The sequence below is a fragment of the Triturus cristatus genome, chromosome 6, assembly GCF_964204655.1.
Source record: "Triturus cristatus chromosome 6, aTriCri1.1, whole genome shotgun sequence".
NCBI classification, from domain to species: Eukaryota; Metazoa; Chordata; class Amphibia; order Caudata; family Salamandridae; genus Triturus; species Triturus cristatus.
The window spans coordinates 1,404,686,854-1,404,696,419 of NC_140589.1; positions in this window are offsets into that span (position 1 = coordinate 1,404,686,854).

Genomic DNA, 9,566 nt, shown 5'->3' on the forward strand with positions numbered 1-9,566 from the left:
AAGCGGTACAAAAGGGGGTGGTGATGGACGGAGCATCAGAACCAATCAAACACTCACACCCAGTCAACAGATCTGGGTTTGATCCATCACCGTTCTTTAGCCCACTCTGCCACCCCAGTTCAGACATGGCCATATGCAAATCAGACTGACCCTGTGCCTCATGGGAACAGTCCAGCCCGAACTGCCAAGCCATGCCTTCCCTGGACCGAAAACAAGCTTCCTAGGACCGGTTTCTGGCATTTCAGCCGTCTTCAGCCAGGCTTGCTTGAATCCAGTGGCAAAGTGAGCAAGGGACTCACGTCTGAGCATACCCTGCCAACTTATGGCGAACAAAGCGGTACAAAAGGGGGTGGTGATGGACGGAGCATCAGAACCAATCAAACACTCACACCCAGTCAACAGATCTGGGTTTGATCCATCACCGTTCTTTAGCCCACTCTGCCACCCCAGTTCAGACATGGCCATATGCAAATCAGTCTGACCCTGTGCCTCATGGGAACAGTCCAGCCCGAACTGCCAAGCCATGCCTTCCCTGGACCGGAAACAAGCTTCCTAGGACCGGTTTCTGGCATTTCAGCCGTCTTCAGCCAGGCTTGCTTGAATCCAGTGGCAAAGTGAGCAAGGGACTCACGTCTGAGCATACCCTGCCAACTTATGGCGAACAAAGCGGTACAAAAGGGGGTGGTGATGGACGGAGCATCAGAACCAATCAAACACTCACACCCAGTCAACAGATCTGGGTTTGATCCATCACCGTTCTTTAGCCCACTCTGCCACCCCAGTTCAGACATGGCCATATGCAAATCAGTCTGACCCTGTGCCTCATGGGAACAGTCCAGCCCGAACTGCCAAGCCATGCCTTCCCTGGACCGGAAACAAGCTTCCTAGGACCGGTTTCTGGCATTTCAGCCGTCTTCAGCCAGGCTTGCTTGAATCCAGTGGCAAAGTGAGCAAGGGACTCACGTCTGAGCATACCCTGCCAACTTATGGCGAACAAAGCGGTACAAAAGGGGGTGGTGATGGACGGAGCATCAGAACCAATCAAACACTCACACCCAGTCAACAGATCTGGGTTTGATCCATCACCGTTCTGTAGCCCACTCTGCCACCCCAGTTCAGACATGGCCATATGCAAATCAGTCTGACCCTGTGCCTCATGGGAACAGTCCAGCCCGAACTGCCAAGCCATGCCTTCCCTGGACCGGAAACAAGCTTCCTAGGACCGGTTTCTGGCATTTCAGCCGTCTTCAGCCAGGCTTGCTTGAATCCAGTGGCAAAGTGAGCAAGGGACTCACGTCTGAGCATACCCTGCCAACTTATGGCGAACAAAGCGGTACAAAAGGGGGTGGTGATGGACGGAGCATCAGAACCAATCAAACACTCACACCCAGTCAACAGATCTGGGTTTGATCCATCACCGTTCTTTAGCCCACTCTGCCACCCCAGTTCAGACATGGCCATATGCAAATCAGTCTGACCCTGTGCCTCATGGGAACAGTCCAGCCCGTACTGCCAAGCCATGCCTTCCCTGGACCGGAAACAAGCTTCCTAGGACCGGTTTCTGGCATTTCAGCCGTCTTCAGCCAGGCTTGCTTGAATACAGTGGCAAAGTGAGCAAGGGACTCACGTCTGAGCATACCCTGCCAACTTATGGCGAACAAAGCGGTACAAAAGGGGGTGGTGATGGACGGAGCATCAGAACCAATCAAACACTCACACCCAGTCAACAGATCTGGGTTTGATCCATCACCGTTCTTTAGCCCACTCTGCCACCCCAGTTCAGACATGGCCATATGCAAATCAGTCTGACCCTGTGCCTCATGGGAACAGTCCAGCCCGAACTGCCAAGCCATGCCTTCCCTGGACCGGAAACAAGCTTCCTAGGACCGGTTTCTGGCATTTCAGCCGTCTTCAGCCAGGCTTGCTTGAATCCAGTGGCAAAGTGAGCAAGGGACTCACGTCTGAGCATACCCTGCCAACTTATGGCGAACAAAGCGAACTGCCAAGCCATGCCTGTTGACTGGGTGTGAGTGTTTGATTGGTTCTGATGCTCCGTCCATCACCACCCCCTTTTGTACCGCTTTGTTCGCCATAAGTTGACAGGGTATGCTCTGACGTGAGTCCCTTGCTCACTTTGCCACTGGATTCAAGCAAGCCTGGCGGAAGACGGCTGAAATGCCAGAAACCGGTCCTAGGAAGCTTGTTTCCGGTCCAGGGAAGGCATGGCTTGGCAGTTCGGGCTGGACTGTTCCCATGAGGCACAGGGTCAGACTGATTTGCATATGGCCATGTCTGAACTGGGGTGGCAGAGTGGGCTAAAGAACGGTGATGGATCAAACCCAGATCTGTTGACTGGGTGTGAGTGTTTGATTGGTTCTGATGCTCCGTCCATCACCACCCCCTTTTGTACCGCTTTGTTCGCCATAAGTTGGCAGGGTATGCTCAGACGTGAGTCCCTTGCTCACTTTGCCACTGTATTCAAGCAAGCCTGGCTGAAGACGGCTGAAATGCCAGAAACCGGTCCTAGGAAGCTTGTTTCCGGTCCAGGGAAGGCATGGCTTGGCAGTTCGGGCTGGACTGTTCCCATGAGGCACAGGGTCAGACTGATTTGCATATGGCTATGTCTGAACTGGGGTGGCAGAGTGGGCTAAAGAACGGTGATGGATCAAACCCAGATCTGTTGACTGGGTGTGAGTGTTTGATTGGTTCTGATGCTCCGTCCATCACCACCCCCTTTTGTACCGCTAGAGTCAAAAGGTAGCCAGGTCCTCCGGGGTTTGTGAGGTTGCTGGCCACAAGAGATGCCGGGTTCGGAGCCGGAGCAGGTTCGAGGGTCGACAGTCCGGTAGGACTGGGGCCAAAGCAGTTGGTGTCTTCCCCTTCTTAGCAGCTGCAGGGCAGGTCTTCTTTCTTCTAGCTCTTCTTCGGATCTTGGAATCTGGAATCTGGGGAAGGAAGGTTCAGGGTGCCCCTAAATACTAGATTTAGGGGCGTTACAGGTAGGTGAAGGGCAGGGACCAATGGGTCCCTGTCCTGGGGTGGATACACCCCCTATCCTGCCTCTCTCCTGTGGGAGGGGGGCAGTAGCCTAGTCCTGATTGGGCAGGGCTTCCCATCTCCAAGATGGCGAGAGCCCCGAGATGTGCTTCACCTCGCCTCCCCCACCTGAGGGGTGGGGTTGGCAGGCTGGCACATCCCCTGTCCTTATTTGGGGTTTCCAGCCAAGCTTCCCACCAGAGTGGGGGGTTGCAGTGGCCTGGGGAAGCTCACAGAGGCGGCATGCCTTTGAAGCTTCGCCCTGCCCATCCTGGGGGAGGAGATTTAGCACCTCGCCCAGGATGTGCATTGTTGCAGACCCAGAAGAGCATGGGCTCTCCTACCCAGGGGTCCAGCAACATGTTTGCTGTGTGGCAGCTTAGGCAGCCTCAGAACAGACGTGGATTGTAGGTTAGGGTTCAGGGGGCATCTCTAAGATGCCCTCTGGGGTGCTTGGTGCATTAAATCCCACACTGGCATCAGTGTGGGTTTAATGTGCTGAGAAGTCTGATACCAAACTTCTCAGTCTTCAGTGTTGCCATTATGGTGCTGTGGAGTTCGTGTTTGACGAGCTCCCAGCACCATATACTCTTAAATGGCAGCACTGCACTTACAGTGCCCAGGAATGGACCTGGTACTGTAGGGGCACAGGGCTCCTGCTCCTGTGCCCACACCATTGGCATAGGGCACCCAGCTAGAGGGGTGGCTGATGTATGCCATAGCAGTGTAGGCGGTGGACATGGCACACAGGGATGTGTGCCATGTCGACTCTTTGTTTTGTCTTGTACCCAGACACTCAGCCTGCAAGGGCAGTGTGTGTGTGTAAGGGTACAGGGTCTCTAAGGGTGGCACAATGAGTGTTGCAGCCCTGAGAGGCCTTCCCTGGTCACAAGGCCCTGGGTACTTAGGGTACCATTTACCAGGGGCTGACATGTGGCCAGGGTTTGTCAATTTGGGTTTTGTGTTTTAGGTAAGGAACATCGGCCTTGGGCACCTGATTGGCAGGAGTCCAGGGCACACTCAGTCAAAGTACTTTCAGCAATTCAGCAAAAAGTGGGGGCATACCATGCAAGAAAGATGGCACTTTCTCACAGTCCCTTCCTGCACATAAACAATCTCCACACGACACAGACATCCTTGCACCATGGTGCAAGGGTGCCTGTATCACCGCATGGCTGCAGTTTGTGCAGCAGTGCAGAGGGAAGCACAGAGTTGCAACATATTCATGTACATATGTCACATCCCTGTGCTTCGGAAGTGCCACAGTGCAGTGCAGCTAAAGAGCTTGCAGTGTCACGCTGCAGTACTTCCCCATAAATGCTCACCTATAAATTCACCATACACTACTAATGCATTCTTTCAGTCAATCATGCTGTATACATATATTCAACCAAACTTTCACACATTACCTTGCAATTATAGTTCTTTCTTTAACCAGATAAGGTAGTTCTGATAAGAACTTTTTTTTCTTATTTTTCTTTTGTATTTTATTATTTTTGAACAATTTTGTATTTTTTGGGGTGTTTTTTCAAAAAATGAACAAATAAAACAGGAAACATTTGGAATTACTTATCATTCTAAAAACAAAAAAACAAAAAAATTAACAACGATTGTTGCGTTGCGCAGCACAAACTGCATCCACCGACTGCTCACCGAAGGATATACGTTTCTTACACTTCACGCAGTGTTGCTTGAGAAAGGCAAATTCTGGCCTAATGTCCATTGCAGGTGTTCCTGAGGACGCTCCAGATGTACTTTAGTACAGTGCAGAACATAAAGAAGTTTATCTGTACTTGGACAACACTCTCATGGAATATATGGTAAAGTGAACTGGAATTCACCCGGCCCCCACCTCATTCTAATCCCATAATTGCCAATGACATCTTTAATAGTTGGCTGGAGTCCTCGTTAAACAAAATTTTGCCCAAAAAAGTGATACAGGTGAAAACGGGTTCTAAGAAGAATCCTTGGTATTCCCCAGAACTTAGGAAACTCAAGCATGGGTGTAAAAGATGCGAAAGGCAATGGAGGAAAGATTTCTCATTTACTAACAGAGTTAAATATAGGAATGCCATTAGATCTTATAAAACAGAGATAAAATCTGCACAAAGTATTTATTACCATGAAAAAATAACATCTGCAGCAAACTCTCCGAGGGAAATCTTTCAGATTGCTAAATCTCTCTTGGCACCTACCTCTTCTCTACCCATTTTGGAGAATGCCCAATCTTGGTGTAATCTGCTGGCAAATTTTTTCGCAGAAAAAATTCAAACCATCTATAAATCCTTTCCTTTGGAGAGAGATCTACAACTGTTCCACCAAACCGAGTCAAGGTTAGAACAGCCCCTCTTGGAAGAACTTCCTTTCATAGATGAGCTGGTTGTGGATGAAATTTTAACTCATCTTAAATCGGGCTCTCCTTCTGATCCTGCCCCTCCTACTGCTCTTTTTAAAATCAGGAAAACCATCTCATCAGCTTTGGTTGAACTTATCAATGCCTCGTTTTGTACAGGCATTGTACCTCCCCTGTGGAAAAGGGCAATGGTTAGGGCCCTGCTGAAAAAGCCTAACCTGGACACGGAAGATTGGTCAAACTACAGACCCATATCCCTGCTCCGTGGTGTTTGTAAAATAGCCGAGAAGCATGTTAATTCTGTGTTATCTAGCTTCCTCGGAAAGAACGGCTTGTTGCATTCATCGCAGACCGGCTTTAGGGCGCAACAGGGTACTGAGACCGCGCTCCTGTCGGTGGTGGAGGAATCCAGGAAGATCTTAGATAACGGAGGCTGCGCCGCAATTATCCTATTAGACCTTAGCGCAGCCTTCGACACGGTGAACCACTCACTCCTGATTAACCATCTCCAAGACATTGGGGTTAGGGGTGCTGTATTGAAATGGCTCTGTTCTTTTTTAGAAGACAGAGTCTTCTCTGTTTTTGCGGATGACTGCATCTCTGACCCAGTACTGCTTCCTTGTGGAGTCCCTCAGGGCTCAGCATTAAGCCCCACCCTGTTCAACGTCTACCTGAGTTCATTGGCAAGTATTGTTACCCCATTTGGGGTGCAAATTGTCACCTATGCGGATGATACTCAGCTAGTCGTCTCTTTGAACAATGATGACAACTCAGGAGGGGCTCTCACGGCATGTCTGGAGAGAGTGGCTAGCTGGATGGAGGCCTCCTACTTGAAGCTTAATGGAGCAAAAACTGAGGTTATGCTTCTCGGTAAAGCAACGTCTATAACCATTGATTCCTGGTGGCCGGTCAGACTTGGACACCCACCCACCCCAAAAAAATCTATAAAAAGTCTAGGAATCGTGTTAGACACCAACCTTGACTTGAAGGAACAGGCGCGAAAAGTTGCAGGTACCTGTTACGGTCTTCTTCGGATGATTAGGAGGATTCTTCCCCTGCTCCCTTTTTTGGCTAGAAGACTGCTGGTACAGGCGCTTATCCTGTCTAGGTTGGACTACTCAAATGCCATATATCTTGGAGCCCCGATGTCTACCACTAAAGTTTTGCAGACTGTACAAAACTGCGCAGCTCGACTCCTGCTGAATATTCCGAAACGCCTATCAGCCAGATTGGCATTATCCTCACTACATTGGCTCCCCATTCAGGAGAGGATCCAATTTAAATCGATGTGTATTATACAAAAATCTCTGACTGGGAAAGGATCCATGCTGATTCAGGCTATGATGCACCCTTATCAACCACAAAGAACTTTAAGAAATACTTGTTAACAGTTCCTAAAGTTAAACGCACCAGATGTGGAGGCCGCATGTTCTCCTACTGTGGTGCGAAACTCGGGAATATGGCCCCCTTGCATATCCGGTCCCAAACTAACCACGGCCCCTTCCGTAAACAGCTTAAAACTTTACTTTTCCCATGAACTATTACGAGTGAGTAGAGTGTCTGTTAGCGCGGGGATGCATTTGGGTAACCAGGCGCTTTATAAATGCTTCTTCATTCATTCATTCATTCACTTGCCACAGCAGGTGAGGGGTTCAAAGCAGCTCGCCTCATTTCCTCCTGAGCAAGATTGAGAGGATGTGTGGTCCGGAGATGCTTGTACATAGAAGCAGAGTATTTTTTTTCACTGCCTCTTGACAGGACTCGGTCACAAATTTTGCACGTCACCTTTCTCGCATTTACTTTCTTCTCTCCAGGTGGAAAAGTGAAGAATTTCCACACAGCAGATTCCGGCCTCTGTGGACGTGGTGCCTCCTGCAAGAATTCTTCTTCAGAAGATACTTCTTCCTGCTGCTGCTGTCCAGGTGCCATTTTGTTTGATATTTTTTGAAAAACACCAAAAAAAAAAAAAAAAAGGGTTCTTGTAGGAAAAGAGATGTCTCTCTAAAGATGCTCCAACAAGAATGATTAAAATGGGTGGGGTCCTTCAATAGTTACAGTGGGAAATTTTATGAACCAATGAAATCCTTTTTTTTGAGGTCACATGGGATCTGCGCACTCTGCACTCACGAAGCACGCACCCGACGCGACTTCGCGAAAATATATTTAAAAATAATGTACGTTTATTATAAGTACAAATATATTATTTTTATGAATATCTTAGATAGTCTCTTGCCCTAATATGTATATTAAACCCACATACATATCATTTTAGAACATAAAAAAAATTTGCGGGAGTCGCGCACCCAGCACGCCCCAGCACGCATATGATGTCACGCGGGACCCGCCACCACGCAAGCGTCACGTACCGTAATGTGCATGTGTCATGAATGCACGGGAGCAGGAGTCGCGGACTGGTTGCATACCAATCGTGCACATCACGTAATATTAAATGTATATGATGTAACTGAAAAACACGCAGCCGTCGCACACCGTACGCGGATCCTTCATGACGTTTCTAAAACGGCGGCTAGAATCCGCGCACCCACCGTGATGTGTATGCTTTAGGTGCGCGACTCCGAATAAAATGTGGAATTTTTTTTTTACAAAAGAAAATAATATAAATATATTAAAATAAAAAAATAAAACTAAAAAATTAAACAATATCTGAGTTTTAATTTTTTTATTGTTGCAATTTTCAGAAAAATATATAATGTTATTTAATGAATAAAATATTTATAAATAAACAGTTTAAAAAACTGTAGAAAATCAGGACAAAAAATAGGTATAACTACTATTACACTTAAAAACTAGCATTTAAAAAACCTTTGAAATTCACTGAAAAAACCATAGGTTTTAGAGACGTTATAGTTAGAAATTAGCATTTAAAAAAGCTTTGAAATTGACTGAAAAAACCATAGGTTTCAGAGATGTTACAGTTAGAAATTAGCATTTAAAAAACCTTAGAATTTCACAGAAAAAAACATCAGTGATGTCACTGACCATGTCATGAATGATGTAATATGTGACATCATCAGCAGTGCATTGCGGGCGCGCGAGTTATAGTTAGCAGAACTAATTATAACGGAGGAATTTCTATGGTTTTGTACGAGTGAAATGTCCAGCTAACTATAACACCACTGAAACCTATGGTTTTTTCTGTGAATTTCTAAGGTTTTTTTAAATGCTAATTTCTAACTATAACATCTCTGAAACCTATGGTTTTTTCAGTGAATTTCAAAGCTTTTTAAAATGCTAACGTCTAACTATAACGTCTCTGAAACCTATGGTTTTTTCAGTGAATATAAATATAGTTTTAATATTTTACATAGGTATATGAATAAAGTTTTACTATTTTATACAAACAAATATATATATATGTGTGTGTGTGTATATATATATATATATATATATATATATACAGTATCCAATGCCCAAATGCCTCCGAGCACTAACGGTGGCGTCCTGCAGTTTACTCGGGTAGTCTTCCGTATAAAATATTTAAAAGCTCTTTGTTATAAACTGCAGAACCTTTCAAGTGCTGCGTGTGAGTTTATTATAAAGCTTTCTAATAAACTCAGACAAACCACTTGCAAGGTTTTGCAGTTGTCTTTATAATGACAAACTTTTGGATTATATATATATAGATATATATGTATATATATATATCAAAACACAAGGTTGTCCCACTGAAGATGCCTCACATAAAGGGTGCAGACTCTGACACCGTCGGCGGCAGCAGAAACAGCATCCTCGCTCCCTTGTTTAAAATGTAAATGCCAAACGCGTTTCGAGCGATTTGACATATATTTGATATATATATATATATATACACACATCTTCCTAAATCTCTCCTTCTCAGAAAGACACGAGCCGCACTCCCAACAGTGAAGGTAAATTAAATTCATTTGTTTATTAAGTTCATAGGCAGTCCTGATGCGTTTCAGTCATCTCTGACTTTTCTCAAAGGTGAGCCTTGGCCTCCATTAAACAGCCACCACAAAGCGATTGCTTCCTTTCATAGTTTTGGCCCCCTGGTGGCCATATATATATGTATGTGTATATATATATCTTCCGTACTCCTTTCTTCCAGCGGTTCACTACTCGGAACTGAAAAAGGCACAAACTCCACTTGGTAAGTACAATCTTAATTTATTTTTCTGTGCCTAGCCGCCATGAC